Raw genomic sequence first — 9,933 nt, forward strand, 5'->3', positions numbered from 1 at the left:
TTTAAGCATACACCACACACACACAGAGATGTATAGACATATATTTACATATAAATATATCACTCCTTTTCTGTACGTTCTGTCTGAAGCAGGGTCAGTAATGTGTGACCCAAATGTCAGCCTCTCCCCAGCCCTGCAAGGATCACCTCCTTCTGCGACAGTGAGTCCCACATTTCCCAGATGAGAAGAACGATCTGGGTGCTTTGACAATATAGAGAATCCCACGCCACACCCCAGACCTTCAGGAGTGGAGCCAGAGTACTTCTGGATATTTTTAACAAGGACTTCAGGTGATGCTGATGATCAGCGGGGAAACTGGCAGAGGAAGGATCGCATATATTGTGCTTATGTATTTGCAGAGGACAGGGGTCTCACCTCTCGGCCACTGCCCTTGTAACTGCAGTTGCTCCAAGCTGAGCATCCCCCGCACAGCTCAAAATCCCCACTGGGACCTACTTTCCTGCTCCAGTCTGAATCCAGCCACCCTTCTCCTCAATGGAAAGCTGCTGCTGCTGCTATTGTAATAAACTTGGTGGAAGAGGGAAGTGCAAAAAGTCACATGTCTTTCTTGTCCTGTCTCTTAATTCCCCACAAGATGATATGCATATAACAGACTAGGTTAGAGGACTGGGGGTAGCTGACAGGATTTATAAGATGAGAGAAAATATTTTACATTGAGTACTAAGTAAGACTATTCCCACAGTCCAAAGGAAAACAACAGCATAACAAGGAAAACATTATCTAGGAGAAGCACCAGTTTCTATCCTTGCTCCCCTGTCTTGAAGTCAGCCTCCCACCCGTCTGAGAGAGGCTGCCACTTCAATCTAATGCCAGGTCCCACTTTCCGACTGTCTGTTAGAAAGTCCCCTGGGATACGTTCCTATCAGTCCAACACCCTGGACCTAAGACTTCAGAGAGCCTGAGTTATTCAAGAGAGAATACTCCCAGGCTGTGTGTGGATGGGTGTGGTATGGATGGAGTCCTGGAGCGAGGTCTGTAGCAGAGGAGTTCACGGTAGGCTCTGGATCTCCCAGGACCAGCTCTCTGCAGTATCTCTCCATCAGTGAGAGGACAACTGTGCTTCTCTTGCTTCCTGGTTATCCAGCCAGCCCAAGCATGCATCTGTGTGCATGAACACACATACACACACACACATTAACTCAGACATACGCTCTCCTTCACCCACACATACACCATCCAAGAACAAACCATCATCCCCAGTGTTCGAAGACAGCACCTCAGTTTTCAAAGTCCACTTTCTTCAATTTCACCCTGCCTTCAGTGATGAGCTGAGCACAGTAACTCCCTCTCACTCAACCTTCTCATTCAAAACCATGCCTAAACATCTACCACTTAGTAAGAAACATTTCCTACTAATAGTGCTTTTCATAGCAACAGCGCTCACTAGCCCCTGTAGTCACTTCTGACTATGCAGAGACCTCATCAGACCATTGCAAGTATAGCTTTTCTTTATGTTGGATTGGGTCCACTCTGGGTTAGGGTGTTTGCCACCCTGGACACTGTAATAAGACATTATTATCAATGGGAATTTATTAAATAAATGAATAGAAGTGGTGTTTGGGTTTCTGTTCCTGCGTTAGTTTACAGAGGATAATGGCTTCCAGCTCCATCCATGTCCTGGCAAAGGACACGATCTCATTTCTTTTTATAGCTGCATAGTATTCCATGGTGTATACGTACCACATTTTCTTTATCCAGTCTATTATTGATGGGCATTTGGGTTGATTCCTTACCTATCTAACAAACCTGCACGTCCTGCACATGTACCTCAGAATTTAAAATAAGAATTAAAATTAAAATAATAAAATAAAATAAATGAATACATCCTTTGGCACTAGATAAAACAGACAGATATAGTTCCTGCCCTCACGGAGCTTATAATCTAATAAGGAAGATATAAAAACAAATGAACAAACAATATGTATAATTGCAATTGCCATTAGCACTATGAAGAGAATAAAATTGTGAAATAATAAGCAACAAGGGAAACTCACCAGACATAGGTGGTCAGGGAGGGCCTTCCTGATGAGATCATAGTATTTGAAGGGTGTTGAGGAGAGTCTTCTCCACAAAGGGATAGCGTCTACAAAGGCCCTGTGGCAGAGAAGGGCTAGGCTTGTGAACAGAAAAGTCAGAGTACCGGGATCCAGAGCATGAGTCTGGAGAGGTGGGCAGGATAGGCTATGTAGGAACTGGTAGGTTAAAGTAGTAACTTGGATTTTATTCGGAGGGTGACAAGAATCCATTGAAGGATTTTAAACAGGTAAGTTATATAATTGAATTTTTGTTTCAGAAAGATGACTGTAGATGCTTTGTAGAAAATAAACCAGAGACGGACAAAAAGTCCTATTCAGATCCACCCTGGGTGGGGTATGGGAGTGGGTGGTGAGTTGTTCTCCCAGCTACAAATATCTGCTCATCTTCTAGCCATGGAAACGGCCTGAGCTGAGAATGAGTGTTGCCACACACCCCCCTCCCTCCTCCTCCCGTTTCTACCACGCTCTCACCTCCCTCTCTCCCTCTCCTGGTCTCTCTGTCTCTGTCTGTCTGTCTGTCTCTCTCTCTCTCTCATACACACACACACACACACACACACACACACACACACACACACACCCCTTCTCAGATTCTTCTCTCCTTACCTAATGTGTCCCCATTTGGCCCTTGTTTAAAGTATTTCAATCATGTTTCAGTCCATGTAACTATTACTCCAGTACTTTTAACATGATATGTGACTAATATTGTAATGAAACTCTAATACTGCAGCAAAGTTGAAGCATTTAAAATTGTTGCTCCTTTTAAAATTTTTTAAAATTCCATTCTCAAAACAGCTATTATTCTTGATGCACGATATGGCTCATTCCTATGATTCCAGGCTCTTGTGGAGAGTTAACATTTTTGGGTGGTTTCTCCTTGGTTATCTATCTGCCCTGTTTAGCTAACACTACATGCCATAAGACATAGAATTTGGATTCAGACCAAGACCTAAATGTTAACTCTACAACCTTAGGCAACCTTCTGAGACTCCAGATATTGGTAACTAGAAGAGAATAATAACCTCCTTACAATGTTGTGAGAATTAAGAAACCATTTGTGTTAACAGTGGAGGGTGTCCAGGTTCTTGGAGTCTTGAACAAAGAATTGGACAAAATGCACAAACAAAGCAAGGAAGAAATGGAGGGTTTTATTGTAAAGGAAAGTACACTCCATAGTGTGGGAGCGGGCCTGAGCATAGGGGCTCAAAGTCCGCACTATTTAGAATTTTGGGGAGTTTCAATATCCTCTAGAGGATTGGGACACATACTACATTAAATGAAGAGGATGAAGTAAAGTTGCAAAGTCATTTACTTGGCCTATGCCCTGTGGAGAGGATATTTCCTGTCATAGCTGAAGTGTGAATTGTCCTTATGTTTCCTGCCTCTAGACCGTATTTTCCTGCCTCATCTCCTCCCTGAGAGATGTGATCCCATAAATCTTTATGGGAGGCAGAGGGACCGATGATCTTTTTTGGTAACTGCTTCATGCTGGCTTGGGGCATAGTCCTTACCTATCGGAGATCACAGAACTCTCCCTGCTCTATCTGGTGGAGGCAGGGTAGCTTCTTGATGTCCAAGGGTGGTGTCTTCACCTGGAACTGGCTGAAACCTTTGTTGCATCATCATCTGAAGTTTGATGGTCTCTAGGTGAGAGGAAATGAATTTGGTTAAAAGATTTAATGGGAACTTCAGGGGGTGGATACCTATGTTGTCAGAAATGTTTGTTATAGAGATTTGCAGAAGAAAAAAACAAAAGCTAGTCTGTTGTAGAATCCATGTGTTTCCTTAAAGTCTTAGCACAAATGACTCCATCTGTGTTTGGTTTGGTCTGCTGGGGCCCAGGGCATGAGTGCATGAGCTTAGTCCAAAACAATGGCCTCACAGAGTTTTGTTTTAAAAATTCCCCCTTTTTGGTCAGGTTCTCACTTAGGTGAGTGTGCGACCAAAACTTAGGGCCTTAGCGCCACTTCTCAGTTACCAACATTTTGGGTTTCCAGTCTCAGCACATCATTTATAGGTATGGTGTCCTCATGGTTGAACATTTCTTTCAGCTGTTGTCATTCCAGTTGAAGAGAGACCATTTGATGTTCTAGAGATGGCTGCATGCAAGCATTTAAAACCTTTGAGAGAATACAGTGCATCAGGGAGACTATTATTATCACTACTGGAAGGAAAATACCCAGAGTTCAGAGTATGCTCCTTAACCAGGGTCCCTAGAAATCAAACCACCTACACTTAAATAGTTTAAAGAATGAGCTAGATGAAGAGTCTACTCACTTGACTAAGTGGTCTTTTCATTAATCCCCTACACTGAATTTTTATAATCTGCATTTGACCTGTTTCTCCATAGGCCGCAAGTGTCAGCAGCTGCAGAAGAACTTCTTTGTTTAGCCAATTCTATTTAGCATAACTTTCAAAGAGAATTTAAAATCTGTTGTGTAACGATAGCGTTTAAAGTAGATTTGCTATAGAGCCTATCATGAGGGATACATTTCTAATCATTGCTTCTTTTACTTTAAGCCATGGAAAAAGGACTTAACAAATGATGCCCTTCTAGGAGAGTGAAGACCCCCTGGCAATGTTCTCTTTAACCCATGATGTGGGTTAAGAGGGATGAACCAATATTTTGTTTTTGAGTGATTATGGGGCAACATATGTACCACTAAAGTTTCTTACCTGCATTGGGCCTTCATCTCTATCAAAGTAGAAGGTTATCCATGTATAAGGCTGGCTACAAACTTCTTCACAAATAAAAGTATACCCCATAAGTGCACATAACAGACCCTTTTTCCACTTCTATTGTTAGTAGAGATATAAGCAAGAAAAAATATTCAAAGATAAGAGTTTCATGATAGTAGAAGTCTTACTCTGTGAACTTGGGAAAAGCTGTTCACTTCAAGGATGCCATCTTCTTCTTCTTGGGAGAAATTTCTCTGGTTAGCTTTACCTCAAGGGTTCCATTGGGTGCACAATTCCAAAAGTGTGGAGGGAACCTTTTCAGTTGCGAGACCATGAACCCAAAGCCCAGGGTCCCGAAGTTTAGTTGCAGTGAGGATGGTAAGGAGAGTCTTTCTCTGGTGTTCTCAGAAGATTCAAACCATAAAAAGCTTTTTACCTGGTGCAGATACACTGTAGCATAATAATCTACTGTGATAACATCAGCCCTCTCACATGGGAAAGCTTTTATACAACCAGAAAGCATGCATTGGAAATAACAATTGAATGAAATCCCTTTATAAAATGTTTAAATGGCCCACAAGGTGACCAAATGTACATGAAGCTTTAATTGTCTTCCCAGGAATATGGGACCAAGCATTGGTTATAAACTATTTTAAAAATTTCAGTATCAGCTGGTTTAACATGAAAGTCTGACAAAGTATTTTATTGGTATTTAATTAATTTTTGTTCTACTTGGGTTAGTAGCTTTATACAAGGAAATTTGGTTATTTGTGTGGTTTACAATAACTTAACATAATAACCATAATTATAATTGATAGCATGTACTATTTTAGGAATCCCATACAATTTTGGAACATATATTAGTATTATTCACAAAAAAAAACTTAAAGAAGACTGAACATCATTTTGGCAATCCCATGTACCTAAATAAACACATCAAATAATCCTGTTTACCTCCTTTCTGGATGTTTTCAGGGGCCCTCTGATCCATCCAGAAAGCCAGGCATTAGGAAAGACAATTTTGAAACTGAAGTTTGATTTTGGAATTCCAGATTATTTATTTTGCCAAAATAATGACTCAGAAATTTTAAAGAAGTAAAAACCTTTTACAGAACACACACAGAGACATACATTCTACGGTTCTTACACACCGTGCATGTAAAACTGTTTCTAGTAGTCTTAATTGCATGTTACAATGGTGACTCTTAGCAATTTTTACTTTAATGTAAAACCTGGTAAGTTATGTTCTGATAAGGTTTGACTGTTTGCAGCATAGCTAGGGGCATGGCCAACTTCACATGTTCCCAGGCCTTACCTAGCTGGAAAGCAGGCAAGTTAAACAATTTTCAAAAGCCAAATAAGCAGTTTATGACCTTAAAGCATTTAGCAAACCTAATATTGGAACATAATTTAGACCACATGTTTCCATTTTAAAGACATTGTATTTTACCAATAATCTTTAAAACCCTCTTTATTTCCCAAAAATTGCTAAAGTCACGTGAACTAAAAGGCATTACGCTTTCTACTTTCCTGATGAAATATTTGATTTAAGCTCCTATTATTATTAAACCAATTAATTTAAAACTTTACAGAGGAGATTAGCCAGTTTGCACAGAGAGAAAGAGGCCAGAGACTGGCTAGTAAGAAATTCTTACCCTTTAGCTGGCATGCTAGGTTTCAGGATTCTCTCTCTCTGAGTGGCCCTAGCAACTACGCCCTATGGAGAAGATATTTTCTGTCATAGCTGAAGTGTGAATTGGCCTTATGTTCCCTGCCTCCAGACCCTATTTTCCTGCCTTATATGTAAACTGTCTAGTTCACATACTTGGGGAGTAGTATCATATATGCAAATGTTAAGCAAACATCATTAAATTTTGACTTCTGAAGATTCACATTTTCCCATTATTTCTGCCCACCACCTACTTTCTCTGCCTTCATGCATCCAATTCCTCTTCCATTCTCCCTTCTTCACACACCTGCCCTAGTCTCTCGTTTGCTGAGCCCTTACTGCTCTGCTGTCATCTTCCTGCTTTTGCCTACCCTCCATCTATGTCTCGCCATGACCTCAGCAAGGATGCATGGGGGGAGACCTCATTGAAATTGTTTCTTTCAACAGCAATATCTACTTATTTCAGCCTATCCCCTTCCCAAGGCCTGAGGGTGTTGGGAACAGAGTCACGTGCCATAATACAAGTAACAGTGGTGGAGAAACAGATCAGAAACAAGGGCTGCCGGCAAGTGCCCTGTGGCTTATGAGGGATAATGAAGGTGCTGAGGGATTTGGGGTTATGATCAAACTTGAAGTGATCCTAGGAAAGTCGGACTGGGATGCAATAGTGCCTGGAGAAGTCAGACATCATTCCCTCTGTCTATATGTTCAAATTCTCCAGAGCTGGCCCAATTCACCAGCACCACTGTGCCTCCAGTTCAGCTGCACAGCACATTGCTGATTGTCAAACTGGCCTTATTTTCTTAATATAGAGTAGTCATCACACTACTCATCCCTAGCATTCAACAGCACTTCTTGAAAGAAATTTGCACATTGTTACTTAAGGATTACCAAATTTCAAAAAAAGAAAAAAAAGTTTCTTTGTAATAAAATTCACTCACCCCCAAAGATATAGTAACTGATGATTCAGAAGCTCATTCAAGATCTTTCAGTGCCTCAAACTTATTATTATATACATCATTTTTTGCTCCATATGCATAGATGCCTGTCTAGAGGGAATTCTGCTTAATAAAATTCCAGATTAGTCTACTATAATACAAATTATAATAACATTAAAAGTATTTAAGCATGCTTATTGCTAGTAGTAAAAACAAAGTGGTTTAGCTCAAGGTGATTATTCAAGCAGGAATAATAATAATAAATAATATTAACTGCTAGTACTTATATAGTCATTGCTGGGTGTCACACACTTTTTTATATTTACTCTTGACATCCCATGAGGTAGGTACTATTATTATTTCCATTTTACAGATTGGGAAACTGAGGAAGATCACAAAACTAATGAATGGTAAAATCAAAGATCCAACCCAAAAAATTCAGGCTCTAAGTTCTGCAAATTAACTACCAGGCTTCACTCCTCCTCTTTCTTTCATTCAAACATTGTCACTTTTAAAATAGATATGTTTTAGAAAATGTTTATTCACAAAAGTAGCTGAGAAATAAATGTATAACCAAACATTAAACTTTATAGTAGATCCCAGGCCAGTGTAAACACACACTTGCTGAAAATGAAAGGGGCACTAGGCTATATTGCTTTCTTATGTAAATATGGACACAGATCCCACACATCCTCCTTACTCACTGACATGCCCAAGGCCAAAGAAACATGAACAAGTGTCCTGCTTCCCAGGTGTGGGCACAAAGATGACTCAGCTCTACAGCAGCCTGGGGACATAGAGATGTCTACACACAAGATGCACCCGGGAGCCCCTTCTTGGGGAAGATTCATTTCTCATAAAATGAAGAGGTGTTCATCCATTTAGCAAATGTTTCTTGAACACTTACTCTATGCTAGGTATTCTTCTTTGCTTTTGGGATTTGACAGTGAGAAAAACAGACAAAAATCCTGCAAGAAGTTTATGTTTTAGTGGAGAAAACAGACAATAACAGACAAATATAAAATATATAGTAAATTGGATAATTATAGGTGCATAGGAAAAAATGTAAAGCAAGGAAAGGAAATAGTGTTGAACGCAGTTGCAAGTTAAGACAGAAGTGAAAATAGAGACCTTTCTCAGAAGATGCTATTTGAGTTACAAAAAGCATCTTTTTGCTCCTCCTCATCATGAAATTACAACCCAAAGGATGAACTTCTGAAGATTACACTGTGAAAATGGTTGTTGGACCTCCACTATTTCAACCATTTGGAATCAGCCAACATAAAACACAAAACATGTAAAACAAATAATTTAAAAAGAATCAAAATAGAGCTTTCACAGATTTACATGTCTGGGGGTTGGGGCGGGGGAAAGAAAAGCTCTTTCATACATTGAACCGACATGTTATTTGCTCTGTCTTCCATTGCTGATGTGGTCTATGTGGGCAATTCCAAGCCCAAGGGTTTAGATGAGTTTTTTTCACCTAATTGGAATGAATAAATACTTTAATGTCCTGCCAATTCAGCCTCAGCTAAATGGCTAGAAGCAAAATAAACTGCTATTAGAATTTTCTAGTCGGAAAACTAGCTCTACTGGAAGTAAGTATGAGGTATGGCAGAGACAGAGGAAGAAGTTTGCTCCTAAATTGGGGATGCATGAGCCAGCTCTTGACCATATAGATGAGTGCCAAAGAAAGCATTCCAGTAGCAACAGCAAGTCCAAAGGCATGCAGGCTGAGAATGCTTAGGATGTGCAAGGAATCACTGGGCATTCCATATTCTCAGCACACAATGCAAAAGCAGGGAAACAGATCAATGCAGAACCACCTTCAAAGTGCCCCACCTTTCACTCCTAGTGCAGCATCTTAATTCCCAGTGTTCTGGTGGTTGAACAGAATCTCAAAGCTTGTAGCTAGATACTGTATGCAGCACTTTAAGGGGGTGGGGAGGGGGAACTGAAAACCCAGGATGAAGGACAGCGGCCCTGCCTGAGAAGGCTGCACTTCCATCTCTGCAGATCTGAGGGTGTGTTTCCTGCTGATGACCCCAGGATGATAAAACACTCATTACGGCGCTTCCAGGCAGTGGTGGGAGCCGGGGTGAGCCAGGACTCAGCCATCCAGGACTCCCTTTTAGGCCACGTTAGATTTGAGCATTATCGTGTGGCTGGGGGTTGCTGCTGAGACCTCCTAAACAAGGGAATGACGTGATCTTCTGCTTCACAAGTTTATTTTTTTTTATTATACTTTAAGTTTTAGGGTACATGTGCACAACGTGCAGGTTTGTTACATATGTATACATGTGCCATGTTGGTGTGCTGCACCCATTAACTCGTCATTTAACATTAGGTATATCTCCTAATGCTATCCCTCCCCCCTCCCCCTACTCCACAACAGGCCCCAGTGTGTGATGTTCCCCTTCCTGTGTCCATGTGTTCTCATTGTTCATTCCCACCTATGAGTGAGAACACACGGTGTTTGGTTTTTTGTCCTTGCAAAAGAAACTACCATCAGAGTGAACAGGCAACCTACAGAATGGGAGAAAATTTTTGCAATCTACTCATCTGACAAAGGGCTAGTATCCGGAATCTA

At 40.7% G+C, this 9,933-nt stretch overlaps 1 long non-coding RNA gene across 1 annotated transcript; it reads right to left on the bottom strand.

Annotated features, from left to right (window-relative positions):
* Positions 1-25: 25 nt before the first annotated feature.
* On the bottom strand, positions 26-4,276 carry LOC129526255 (uncharacterized). Its single transcript, XR_008670873.2, has 3 exons — positions 3,569-4,276; positions 2,016-2,115; positions 26-1,122 (listed from the first exon to the last, which is right to left on the bottom strand). It is a non-coding gene; the product is annotated as an uncharacterized lncRNA (long non-coding RNA).
* Between the last annotated feature and the right edge of the window lie 5,657 nt (positions 4,277-9,933).

The sequence above is a fragment of the Gorilla gorilla genome, chromosome 14 (genome assembly GCF_029281585.2).
Source record: "Gorilla gorilla gorilla isolate KB3781 chromosome 14, NHGRI_mGorGor1-v2.1_pri, whole genome shotgun sequence".
Lineage (NCBI taxonomy): Eukaryota > Metazoa > Chordata > Mammalia > Primates > Hominidae > Gorilla > Gorilla gorilla.